Below are 10,360 nucleotides of genomic sequence, written 5' to 3'. Positions count from 1 at the left end.
AACACATACAGCCGAGATAACAACCTACTAACTGCTGCAGTACTTTAGAGTGCTTCCTAGTACTGAAATTTTAACATAAAACCATAATAAACTTTTGTGATGAGGAATGATGTGGAGCTACACATAAATAGAGTTATACATAAAAAGAGCTACAAGAACTTTTTTTTTTTAAGATAAGACTTCACATCAGAATAGCTGTGGGCACATTACAGCATTAAAGAAGTCTCCCAGTCTAGCACTGTGTAGAGGAAAACTCCAAATATAATAATACCATGGTGTCCTATCAGTCTGACTCCTGCAGCAATTAATGAGTTGGAATGTAGATACTAAGAGAATACTGGGTGGACAGAGAAGAAACAAGTAACAAAGATAAAGTGTGCTGGCCTTGAAGTTTATAAAAGATGACAGTCTATTATCTGCAGGGCAAGCAGCAGAGCGGCTTAAAGTACATAATAGCCATCCTGGCAGCACTGGCCTGTGGTGCATCACATAACTGCTAAGGGTACATTCTACAGTATCAGAAAAGGTAAAAAGAAGACTTGACTCCCTCTCAGTAAAGGGAGATTTATGCATCTCTTGAATTCCTGGCTGCTATGTTTCCACAAAATACTTCAAGGAGCTGTGAACCCGCTGGAGAAGGGAACTGGAATTTTTGGAGGAGAGGTGCGCAAGAGAGAGTAGGAGGGAAGCCTTTCATACTGCCTACAGCCGTCAATGTGCTTGCAGCACCTGCATTCAGGATTAGGAGGTTCTCCTTCTCTAAGTGTACTGAGGTTTGGACCCAAGGAGTCCCCAGTGTTATAACCAAATATGGATGTACTTTGCTAGGCAGAAGCTAAATATATTGAAGGAAAACATGACACCCTGTGTTGATTCCTACGTCATTGTAAGGCTTCTCTTGAGAGACAGCATCTTTATGTGTGAAGCTGTGAAAGTTGCATCAATGCCAGTGATATCTGGGCACCAAAGAAGGGAAACAACCCCTCTCCACTCTCTCTTCCCCCAGCATGCTCTTGATAAATAGGTGAGATTCTTTCTGTCCAGATAAAAGCTTTTTTTTTTTCCTTTTTTTTTTTTCTTTCTTTTTTTCTTTTTTTTTTCTTTTTTTCTTTTTTTCTTTCTTTCTTTTTTTTATTTTTTTACTACACTTTGAAGAGATGCAAAAGAACAAAAGAACTTCTGTACTACAGTTTCTTTGAACTCTAGCCAATTCCTTTTTATGTTGCTAATGCTATGGAAATATTTTCCTTTTCATGTTAGCCAAAATAATATATCTGCAAGATTCAGTTCCCACCTTGTTAATGGCAAAGATCACAAAACAGCAAAGCACAAAAAGGGACATACTGGTTAGCATTCAAGAAGATACTGGGCATGCTGCACAGGGAACATCAGACTGCTCACTTGGTGGCTTGGTTTAGTCTTGGCTTTTTTTTTTTTTTTTCTTAATGATAAAACAGGCAAACAAACAAACAAAAAGCTTGATTCTGAAGTCAGTCTTTTGCAAATGTGGATCAGTTAAATGTGCAGATGCATTTCTAGCTGCATGGGTATCTTTTTCAACTTGCTGACTGACTAGCAAATACCACAATGACTTTGGGACCGTATTTTGATGCCTAAAATCCATCTTCAATATTAAAATATTAAAAATATATTAAAATATTAAAATATATAAAAATAACCACCCAAAACAAATTTTCTGGCCCAACTGTGAAAGAATCATGAAGCCATTGAAAATGTTAGGGCTTCTCTCTTACCTGTAGGTAATTATGTTTTGAGAATTTGTTCCAAACCACTCAGCTGACAAAAGGTAACATTATAATTTCCTTGAATTATGACATATCAGTCCAGTTAGCTGCTTCAAGCTGCACATGTGGGAAATGAAAGGAAGTCCCATACATTGCATGGGGCTGGCCTGCCCTTTCCACCAAGCAACCCAGAAAGTAGAAGCAGAGACTTCTTGGAATGTGAGTGGATTATTAATGGTTGGGTAAGGAAAAATTGTGATTTGCTGCCGTACATGGAGGACAGGAGTCATTTTGCATTGACACACTATTTCTGGAGTCAGGCTGCCTGTGATCCAATGATAAGTGCTGATGCAAAGGTAACTGATCTTGGGAAAAACATGGGTCCATAACTGGCATAAAGTAACATCTCTAAAGAAAGTTTAAAATAGATACAGTTGCTGGGCTCCAAAATGGTGTTGCCACATATCGACCGTGGAGATCTGTGACCAAGGACAGCTTGGACATTAAAGAGTGAGGTTTGGCTCCTGAGCACAAACACATTAGCCAGTTAAGAGGCACCAAGACATAGAGAAGGTATTTCTGACCTGCAGAAACATGGTCATTTCAGAAATGTCTTGCCAATAAAAACAGATTCCTCTTTCTACTTCTCAAACTACTTACTAACCACATGCTCAGGCTCCAGAAAAGCTGCCTTCACCAAAAAAAAAAGTGTGTTCTTCTTCAATAACAGATGGAGAGGAACAGAGTGAGAAAGAGAAGACAAAATAAAGGGTGTTAGTAGGGAAGAAAAAAGTAGGACAAAATGAAAGGAAGAAAGAATTAGTAAAAGAGAGTAAGGGAGAAAGGAGGAATGGAACAAGAGGAAGAAAGAAAGAAAGAAAGAAAGAAAGAAAGAAAGAAAGAAAGAAAGAAAGAAAGAAAGAAAGAAAGAAAGAAAGAAAGAAAGAAAGAAAGAAAGAAAGAAAGAAAGAAGAAGTGAAAGTGAAAAAAGGGAAGGGAAGGGAAGGGAAGGGAAGGGAAGGGAAGGGAAGGGAAGGGAAGGGAAGGGAAGGGAAGGGAAGGGAAGGGAAGGGAAGGGAAGGGAAGGGAAGGGAAGGGAAGGGAAGGGAAGGGAAGGGAAGGGAAGGGAAGGGAAGGGAAGGGAAGGGAAGGGAAGGGAAGGGAAGGGAAGGGAAGGGAAGGGAAGGGAAGGGAAGGGAAGGGGGAGGATGGGAGGGAGGGAGGGAGGGAGGGAGGGAGGGAGGGAGGGAGGGAGAAAACAATCAGATAAACTTCATTTAGCTGTTGTTACCAGACCATGGTTTTTGAGTCCATGGCTTTTAATCATCTTTGGGAGCATTTCCTAGTTACAACTTTGGCACTCTTCAAGTAGTTGGCTCACTGTGTAGGTAGCTGCTGTTCCTAACTGGAGAGTAGTGGTTTCTGCGGGCAAAGGTGTGGTAAGAATTCAGGGACTCAGGGCAGCATATCTTTACCAGCCATACACAGGAAGGTGGATCCATCCACTGTCTCTCCACTTATTTCATGCACATTTCCTGACTGCCTGAAAAGCTGCCTCACTAAACACAGGAAAAAGTGCCTTTGGAAAGATTTGGTTTCTGAATTGCTGCTTTGTCCTGTCAGTGCAGGAAGGACAGACAGGCAGGCTGTGTCTGGTGCCTCCTCACACCCTTGTGAGCCACGGTGCCAAAAGAAACAAACTGAAGACAACAAAAGGGAGCTGCACTTTTTAAAGCAGAGGTACTGCTGAAGAACTGGGAGGGCAGGTATGGTGTGCTATGCACCTGGGATAGACTAAGGGCATGCTGGGCCTGTCCTTATGCCCTATGATCATAGAATCATAGAATATCCTGAATTGGAGGGGACCCGTAAGGATCATCGGGTCCAACAGGTAACTCTTTGAGATACAGTTAGTGTGAACTTGACCTTCATAAAAACCTCAAACCTCTACAAAGTAAAGAACAGCGAGGTAACTTACATCTCCAGAATGGCCACAGCACTGGCATAAATAAATCCTGCAGGGCACCTATACTCTAACCCAGTTAACAATTGCAATGTCGTGGGTGGGGCAACAAAAAAGCATTCCCATTTTTGAGATTTATTTTTTTTTCATACAGAAGCTTGATATATAAGATTCAATGTCTGCAAAATTTCCATTTACATCATCAAAAGTCAGGCTTGAAAATGAAGCTAAAATACTTCCATGCAAACATCTCTAAGCTTCTACTGTAGAATAATAGAATAATAGAATAATAGAAATGTAGCATCATAGATTCATAGAATCATAGAAATATAGCATCATAGATTCATAGAATCATAGAATTTTGGGAGCTAAAAAGAATGTTTAGAGATAAGCTAGTCCAACCCCCTTGCCAGGAATGGGGACACCTTATACTAGATCAGGTTGCCCATTCAACCTGGCTTTAAACCTCATAAGCATTGAGTATCCACAATGTCTTTTGGGAACATGTTCGAGTGCCTAGCCACCTTTGTAAAAAATGTCTTTCTGATCCCTAATCTAAATATAGCCTCTTTCAGTTCGAAAGCCCTTGACCTATCACTACAGGCCTTGGTAAAAGGTTTTACATGTAAGCTCCCTCTGTGTATTGAAAGGCTGTGGTAAGATCTCCCCAGACCCTTCTCTTCACTTATCTAGACAAACCTAGCACTCTCAGCCTCTCTTCATAGGTGAGCCCATGCATAATTTTTGTGACAACCGTCTGGACTTGCTGTAATACATCAATGTGTTTCTTATGCTGAGGACCCCAGAGCTGGACACTGTACTTCAGGTGGGGACTCATGAAAGTGAAGCAGAGGGGGAGAATCACCTCCCTTGACTTGCCAGCAACACTTCTCTTTATGTAGCCCAGGACATGATTGGCTTCTGTGCTGCAAGTATACAGTGATTGCTCATGCCTAGTTTTTCATCCACCAGTAACCCTGAGTCCTTCTCTATAGGACTGCCATCAATCAAATTGGCATCCAATCTGTAATGATATCAGGGATTACCGTGACTCAGGTGGAGGACCTTGTACTTGACTCAGGTGGAGGACCTTGTACTTGTCCTTGCTGTACTCCATGAGGTTCACCTGGACCCATTTTTCCTTCTTGTTCAGGTCCCTCTGGTTGGGACCTGGACATGCTGGAAAAATGCCTTCTCTCTGGTGTATTAACTACATAATGCCCTTTGGTGTCATCTGCAGATTTGCTGGGGGTACACTTCAGTCTATCATCTATACAATTAATAAAGATGTTGAATAATGTCAACCTCAGTTTGGGATAAAATTTGCTACTGGTTTCCATTTGGACATTGAGCCATTCATAATAACCCTGTAGATGAATCATACCTTATAATCTTGTTTACTCTCTTCTTAAAAGCTGGTTGTTTGCTATTTCTGATATTGAATGGACACCGATTTCTTTTGTTTCATTCTTCAATATCTCAGACATTTCCAAGACAGCATCTTCTGTCCATTGCCTTCTCAATCTTTCTACCCTATTAACTTCCGTGTAACTGGATCTCCAGTGCATGGTGGAAACGTATCCTTTTTATCACTCTCATCTTACCTAAAACACTTCTCAGATGTCATCATTTCGGGTTTAATGTGGTGGTAGGAGGAGTTTAAATAACGAGATAACTCTGATGTACTATCAAGAATTGCTTATCCTGATATTCCAAGTCATGGTTTTTACTTTCCTATCCAAGGCTCAATGAATTGCCTCCTTCCCCTTAACTGCAGATTATCTGTCACCGTAGCTTTTCAGGAAGCTGCTCAGAATCCACACTGAAAAAGGATGTCATAAACTTTACAAAAATGGCCTTTCCAACATCCCAGGAGAACTAACCACTTTGATTTCTTTGAAATGAAGCTATCACAGGTATACCAAACGCTAAGAATAGGACAGAACTTGAGGGGAGGAAAAGCTAGCTGCTCATACCACACACACAAATAAATAAATACAAATAAAGAAATAATAATACATTTTAAAAAAATCAAATAAACCAAAAAAGAAACTTCATGTGCAGCAGTGTCTCAGGGCTTATGGTCTAGCTCCATAGATTTTAACAAGCATCTGTTATAGCCCATTGAACAAACATTTTGAACTGCTTTTCATCCCAGACAATGTGTTCAAGTGTCTCGTTAGTTATGTTAATTAGTGAATTTCTTACAGAGATCAGTTCACATTTCCCACTTTTTCTTCTGCATTAGCATGGCATTCTCTGTTAAGAATGCCAGATCAAATCTATAAAGCACATCTCCTAACCAGGTAACACATCCTGCCAGCCAAAGTATGGCACACAGCCTGCAAGAAACACAAAAAGATTCACACAGTTAAACTTATTCTAATGCTTATTAGTTTCTATACAGAAAGAATGTACTTACTTGGACTTTGCCATGGTCCAGTGCTCAGTTGCATCTTAGCAGAATTGTAAGGAAGAAAAGTTTTGCTCTAGAAAATTAGAGCACTGGCATTTCTTTTCAGCTTGTATTAACATTCCCAGGAGCTCTTGTTTTACGCAGAGGACAGCAGAAATGCTGTTACAGCAGAAGTTGGGTATTCCCTGTCAGCTGGTTCATCAGAGGTCCATAGGAGGTCCTGATCCCTCCAGCATACCCTGCTCATATCAAAAGTGTGGTGGACAAAAGCACTTGCAAGCTGTAAATCTGATGGGGAACATTTTTGAATAAAGTGGTGTATCGGATAAACAAGAACTAAAAAAAATAACTTTAAATGGGAGTGTTGCTATGTTTGTCTATGTTCTCTGTGAGCTTTTTAATGTAGATTATTAGATAGTGGATATGTCTGCACATGTGTGCTATAGTGTTTGCCTCAACACTTCTGACAATTTCTTTGTCACTTACCAAACACTTACAGCACTTTCTTTGAAAGTGACATAACCTAATATTGGAGAGTGATTCCACTAATATCCCATTAATTGGCATCACTGGCATTAATTTGTTCCAATGTGAGTAAAGGTTCTAAAAAGATGATCCAAATGGTTTGAACTCAATATATGTCTAGAATAAACATTTTCTGAGCACTAAAAAAAAAAAAAAGAGCATTGCAGAAAAGCTAAATTAATTGTCTCTGTGTTTGTCTTTTTTTTTACTTCAGTAGGGAAGAAGTTTCCAGAAAGGACATCTATTAATAGAGAAAAAGTCTGAGAAACCCTGTCAATTTAAGGTATTTACTGTATACTTCATGTTGTGGTAGTAAATAAGATATTGAACAGTAATCCATCTGCTGCAGCAAATTTTATATTTTTAAAATATAAAGCACTATTTTTTAAAACTCAAATTTAATGGTTGTAGTAATGCTCTTAAAGTCATGTTTAGTAACAAGGGAATAAAATGTTGCACCTGTGATATTAGACTTTAAAAATTTTCCTGATTGTGGGGAAATAGAATCATAGAATATCCTGAGTTGGAAGGGACTCATAAGGATCATCAAGTCCAGCTCCCAGCACCACACAGGTCTACCCAAAATTTTAGACCATGTCAATAAGTGCACAGTCCAATCGCTTCTTAAATTCAGATAGTCTTGGCGCAGTGACTACTTCCCTGGTAAGCCTGTTTCATTGCCTGACAACTCTCTCAGTGAAGAACCTCTTCCTGATGTATAGCCTAAACCTCCCCTGCCTCAGCTTGACACCGATCCTGTGGGTCCTATCACTGGTGATTACCGAGAATAGGTCAGTGCCTGCCTCTCCACTCCCCCTCGTGAGGAAGTTGTAGACCACATTGAGGTCTCCCCTCAGACTCCTCTTTTCCAGGCTGAACAGGCCAGGTGACCTCAGCTACTCCTCATAGGTCTTCCCCTCTAGGCCCTTCACCATCTTTGTCATCCTCCTCTGGACACTCTCCAACGGTTTTACATCCTTTTTGTGCTGTGGTGCCTAGAACTGCATATAGTACTCAAGGTGAGGCTGCACTAGCACAGAATAGAGCAGGAAAAAGACCAGTCTGTCATCCACATAAGACACATCAGTAGACACCATAATAAGAACAGAACTTAGTTTGAAAGTCATGTTTCACAGTATGGTTGACTTCAAGAGAATCAACAGGGACACTGGTAAAAATGATCAGGCAATGCAGTTTGATGAGATTTTAAAAATTATGTGTATGCTCCCACATTACATTGGCAAAAATTGCAACAAATGGAAAAACAAACAAACAAATAAACAAAAAAACACCTCACCGTGTCAATATAAAGACAGGACATGAAACAAGGAAAAAGGTGCTTAGCTGACCAATGGAAGGAAGCCACCGTCAGAGTTTCATAGGTATGTAAATTGTAACTCGTACAGTTCAACATATACATAAATGGAAAAATGGATTAAAACAAATGATAACATCATGGCAAGATCTACTTTTGATGCTAAAATTGCAGAGGATATCATTACAGAGTAAGTGGAAGATTATCTACGTCAGCTGAAATTTAGATTAGTGGTATTTAATGTTTAAAAAATAATCATCATTGTACTTCTCCAAAAAACATTTTACTCATAGAAAATATATTGATAGTAACAGTTCTCTGAAATTGTCAGCCCAAAGACAGGTTAGCAACATAAGTGAAAAAAAAATGCACTTTTTGTAAAAGAGACTGATAACAAATCCAAAAATACTATACTGTCATAATATATTTCATGTGTTCAATGCTTGAATATTGAATTAAATTGGTAACCAGATATCAAAAAGGTACAGTGAAGCATCTGTATAGACATCACACATTTCCAACACTTATGTGGAGAAGAGGAAGAGAAATGAATTGTGTCATGTAAGTAACCAGCAGCAAGTAAACTTGTCAGTAACAAAATGACAAGAGGAAATAAAACAAAAATCTTCCTGTGCTATATGGCACAAATAAAGCAGCAGCTCATGTGTGGGTTCACAGTGCTAAATCTGCATTATCTGTGGGTGACACAGTGGGATGACAGCCTAGAACAAAGCTATGCACCTAGGAGACCTTCCTGCAAATGTATTGACTCCTCAGAGTGGTTACTCAACAACAACATCTACATCATCTTTGTATCATGACCAAGAGAGCACGTCTTGGGCACAGGAGCACATGATTCACCCTCAATCACACTAGTACTGTGGCTCTTGAGCAGTGGCCTCTGGGCATGGTGTATTGCCTCCCTTCTATGCATATGCTGCAAGACACTGTGGTGACAAGTATTCCACAGCTTTCTGGATTTTCACAACCTTGATTTTTATTGTACACAGTATGCACGTAACTTCTTTGCCATGTAACTCATGGGCACACCACTGTTTACTGTAAAAGGGTGCTACTAGCCCCTCCCTAAAATGAGCTTCTAGTTATCTCTTGTTGCATCAACTTGCTGCCTATGTATCTCCTGTTTTCCCTAGAGAGACGATGACCTTAAAGATTTGATCACTTCCATGTGGTGGTCTAAGGCCAGGCCAGCAGTAGCTTTAAACGCCTAGCACCAGCAACAACACAACTTAGACCTCTGTTAATACGGTAAAGTACAAAGGAGTGAGGCTACAGACCTGCTATGAGCACTGCAAGGTACTCGCCGTGGAAATAGAAGTTGATCTCCTCTGGAGCCTGGGAATGTCTCACAATACTCTGTGTTGAGCTAACTGGATGAAGAAGTTCACCGTAAGCCTGCTGGTGGCTGACATCGTACAGACTGGATTTCTTCCTGTGGTCCATGTGACTTTGTCAGGAGCTTCACCTAGAAAGGATTCCTCCACTGTGGTATATGCTCCCACATTTGCAACTCCTTTGTTCTTATAAGTGAATGAAAAGGCTTCTGTTAGCTTAATCTATAGAGCCCTTGCTCGTTATAGAAAATCCATGGATGATTCTACTAGTTTGAAAAGCAAAATTCATGATAACTATGCTTTGTATTGCCTGATCAACTCCTGACAGAGACAGGACATCACCTTCCTCTGAGAACATCTGCAGCATTTGCAATTGCAGAGTGCCACAATGTGTGGTGGTGATAACATCCACGTCTTCCTTCTCTGAATCATGTGGAGTTACCAAAACAGGCATTGTCCCTTCAACAAGGCATGACGTGCTGATGATGCACGTACCTTTCATCCTCTAGGCACAATGTCTTAGTGAGTTCTTAAAACTGCTGTAGCATCAAATTATCTGCTAAGGTGTTGCAAAAAAGGGGTGTAAACAGTGGGATAAGTCCCTCCATGATACCTGTACCCCACTTCCTACCCCTTCTTCCAATGACCTTTGCTTCAGGGATGGGAGACAAGTAAGTAACATATGCAAATGCATGGTTCAAGTGAGAACAAACACAACACAACAATAAAATAGTGCACAGGAAATGTGCAACTGAAATGTGTTTACCTCACTCAGGCTATCCCCAACCACTCTTATTCTTTGCTTAGGACATATCCATATCAAACCTTTTACAGCCATTGTTACCTTTTATAGCCATACTAAACACAAACACATTAGTCCCTCCTTCACACAAGACACTAGCTGGCTCCTCCTCTGGCAAGATGTAGCCTTACCTTCCCTTCAAAACAAAAACATTATTGTTCACCAATCCCTGATAGCCTAAGATTAAGATTAGTTACATTCATAGAATCATAGAATTGTAGAATATCCTGAGTTGGAAG

Source organism: Aythya fuligula, chromosome 18, assembly GCF_009819795.1.
Source record: "Aythya fuligula isolate bAytFul2 chromosome 18, bAytFul2.pri, whole genome shotgun sequence".
Classification (NCBI taxonomy): domain Eukaryota; kingdom Metazoa; phylum Chordata; class Aves; order Anseriformes; family Anatidae; genus Aythya; species Aythya fuligula.
Note: the sequence above shows the minus strand (reverse complement) of the source record.